Genomic DNA, 4,201 nt, shown 5'->3' with positions numbered 1-4,201 from the left:
TTCTTTCCAAGTCTATTGAGACATCTGTGCCCAAATTTTCATCAATCTGCACAGAGTCTACAATAGTCTCCACTCCAAACTTATTCATTTCCTCTATCCCGGTGGATATTATTCTTCGGTCGAGTAGTGATTGTATCCCGACGGATGTGCCTAACATCAGTCATCCGTCCGCTAGCAAAACTACTAACCCAATGGATATTCCTCATCCATTGGGAGTCTTTGAACAACTTAAAATTCCTTCAATTGTCACAAGTGAAAATGACTTAGTAGTAGTGCAATCACTCTTAGGACTCAGGGCAGGGAGTGAACTGAGTGAAAGGCTGGGTTGCTCCCAGGAAAAAGGAGAGAAAATGAGTGAACCTATGCAGTCCATTTCTTAAGGACTGGCAAAAGTGAGTGAGGGGAGTCCCACCTTAGATGGTGAAGGTGAGGGTGTGAGGGTGGGAAGCCAAGGGGAGCCCTTGATGCAACAAAAGAGAGAATATGAGAGAAATGCAGGTACATGAGTGATAAGGATGGATACCATTGCTAGTGAGTCAATGAATGTCAGTGATGAAGAAAGGAAAAGACTATTTTAGCAAGAATATCAAGCTGTCATAGATTATATTTCCCTAGATGCTGAGACATTTACTCATCCTGATACATCTTATCAAGCTCTAGCTGTACAGGGCAATGAGGAGGCTGAAAAGATGCTCAACTTAGTGCACACAACTCAATCTCTACAAAGAGTAAAAGATGATATCACTGCTATGCCTTCAACTACTAGAAGTGATTTTGAACTGGCTGAAGACTCATTTGGGGATGCTGGTGGGGATGATAAGGAAGACAACATGAGCATAAGGGGAGATGCAGATATTCTTGCCTGGATGCTAACTAAAGAATGTTCCTACTCACATCTCCAATCCACACTATTCAAGCTCATTTATGACACCCAAATAGCCATTCAAGCATCTACAAATGCCAGCACAAAGAGACTACTAACAGCACATCTTGAAGCTCTTCAGCTGTATAAGATTCAAGCTCTCCAACACAGTCAAAGTGTGGATGAAATCAAGCAAGAAGTTTCTGAAGTAAAACAAGATCGCATAGCAAGGTTGGATGCTAGACTTCCTGGTGTTGTGAATATGTTGTGAACTTGATGATTTCATTAACAAAACACCTTAGTAGATTTAACTTAGTGAAAAATGTAGCACTCGATGGATAAGGAATATAGTCCCGACGGATTACTCAATATAGTCCCGACGGATGATGATTTGTTATCCATCGAGTGAGTAGCTTGTATAATAATAAGTCATGAAGCACATTTCTGCAAACACCTTTGTTTAGATTCTGTAGTAGCACATAAGTCATGTTGACTTTAATTAGATATGCAGAATAGGTTGATTAATTGTACATAGATGATGTCTTGTAATTCTGCATAAATGAAATGAAGTCAAATGCCAAATAGCTACCTAACGGATGATCAACAAAGCTACCCGACGAATGATCAACAAGGCAACCCGACGGATGATCATGTACCTGACGGATAATCAATTTAAACATCAGTTGACAGTGACAACACAGTCACATGCGTTGAGTGTATGCAAAAGGAATGTGGAAGCCTATTCAACTGCGTTTTTGAGAACAAAGAAGCATTGCCATTTCCATGCTATTATGAGGATATTCAAAGATGCTGGAATAGAGTAATAAATCAGCATAGTATTAGACTTGATAGGTTTTGTTTTATTATCTTGTCTTATTACTGTGTAATCTTGGTGATATATAAACAGGAGTAGCAATTAGAACAACAAGAAGACTAAGCAAATATTTTCTCAGAGAAACATTTGTAAGCTGTATCCTTAGCATTTCTCTGTAAGTTTAGTTGTTCTTATTTGTAAGCAGCTGTGAGCTATTCAAGCTTCATAGAGTTCTCTTGATATATATATATATATATATATATATATATATCTGGTGGATACATTCAAATCCACCAGAATGTTTTAAAGACTTGCGTTTTTATTACTTTGTGTTTTGATTCATATTTAACTTGTTATTCCGCACTTTGCAAATTAAAACACTAACATATATCTATCTTAAGTTAGAACATTTTATACTTCAGAAAAAGTTTTAAGAATTCCATTCAACCCCCTTCTGTAATTCTTGTTGCATTGTTAGGGACTAACAATTGGTATCAGAGCAAGCTCTTCAAGAACAAAGAGTTTGAAGATCACAACAAACAGCAAGATGAACAAGAAGGATGTTGAAGTCAAGATTCCTTTTCTGGACAAAGACAATTACCATCACTGGAAGGTAAAAATGCATCTTTATTTACTTTCTCAAGATGAGGCCTATGTAGATTGCATGGAGAGAGGCCCTCATGTACCAATGAGAGCTGCAACTGGAAATGAGCCATCAGTTCCCAAGCCAAGGCATGAATGGTCTGATCCTGATATTGAACAAGTCAGGAAGGACAAGAAGGCCATGAATATTCTTTTTAATGGAGTTGATGGTGACATGTTTGACAACATCATCAATTGTAAAACTGCCAAGGAAGTTTGGGATACAATTCAGATCATCTGTGATGGCACTGAACAAGTTATGGAAAACAAGATGCAGCTATTAATTCAGCAATATAAGGATTTCCACTTTGAAGAAGGTGAAACTCTCACTAATATCTTTAGTAGATTTCAAAAGCTACTAAATGCTCTAAAGCTGCATGGAAGAGTCTACCAAACCAAAGATTCTAACCTCAAATTTCTGAGATCCCTACCAAAATAATGGAAACCAATGACAGTCTCCTTGAGAAACTCACAAGAATACAAGGAGTTTACACTAGAGAGACTGTATGGCATTCTAAAGACTTATGAGCTTGAAATAGAGCAAGATGAAAGAATGGAGAAAGGGAGAAAGAAAGGAGGGTCCATTGCACTGTTGCTGAGTTAGAGAAAGACAAGGAGATGAATATAGAAGCTGTTGAGTCTACTTCAAAGGTCTGTGAAAACAAGGGCAAGGGGCTGGTAGCAGAAAATGAAGATTCTTTGAGCCAAGATGATATGGATGATATTGATGAACATCTAGCATTTCTTTCCAGAAGATTTTCCAAGCTCAAGAAGAACTTTGGAGCAGCTAAGCCAAATAGAAACATGGTGGATAAATCAAAATTCAAATATTTCAAATGTGGCTTGGCAGGGCACTTTGCCAGTGAGTGTAGAAAGTCAGATTCCAACAAGAAGAAGTTTGAGCCTGTGGATTATAAACAGAAATATTTTGAGTTGCTCAAATAAAAGGAAAGAGCTTTCATTACACAAGAAAATGATTGGGCAACAGATGGTCTGGATGAGGATGAGGATGTCAGCTATGTCAATCTAGCCCTAATGGCCAAGTATGATGAAACAGAGACAAGTTCTTCAAGCAATCAGGTAATCACCACTAACCTTGCATATTTATCTAAAGCTAAGTGTAATGATGCAATAAATGACATGTCTACAGAATTATATCATTTGTGTGTTACACTTAAGTCTCTTACTAAGGAAAATGCTAAAATCAAAGAAAACAATTTGTTTTTAAGTGAGAGGAATAATGTGCTAGTATCTCTGTTTATTGAATTTAAAAAATTAAGAATTGAGTGTAAAATTGCTAAGGATGAATTAACTGAGTCCTTGAAGAAAGAAGAGATCTTGAATAAGCAGCTTAAACGAGAACAGGAGGTGATTAAGGCATGGAAAATATCTAGAGATGTTCATGCTCAAATCACCAAAGTTCAAGGTATTGAGTCCTTTTATGATGCAGCCTGGAAGAAGAATAAGGAGAAGCTGGAATCCAATTTGGTTGAAGGATTGCTAACAGATGTGGACTCGACGGATGATGTGAGTCATCCGTCGGATAACCAAAAGGATTATCCGTCGAGTGACATAAATCCTCATCCGTCGGCTGTGAGCAAACCTGTGAGTAAAGCCAAACTTGCCAAGTAAAATGAAAGTATGGATCAGTTTCGAAAAACTTCATTTCAGGAGATTCTAGTCAAGTGAAGAGGGAGAAGAAAGTGAATGTTGGTCATCTGTCTATCAAGCAATTGAATGACAGACTAGAAAAGATTGAGGTTAAAACATAGGCTAAAAGGAAAAACAATAGAAATGGTAAAGTAGGGATTAACAAGCATAACAACTACACACCTGAAAAGTATGCTACAAGAAAAATCTGTGTTAAGTGTGGTAGTACAAAT

Source organism: Apium graveolens, chromosome 6 (genome assembly GCF_009905375.1).
Source record: "Apium graveolens cultivar Ventura chromosome 6, ASM990537v1, whole genome shotgun sequence".
Classification (NCBI taxonomy): Eukaryota; Viridiplantae; Streptophyta; class Magnoliopsida; order Apiales; family Apiaceae; genus Apium; species Apium graveolens.
Note: the sequence above shows the minus strand (reverse complement) of the source record.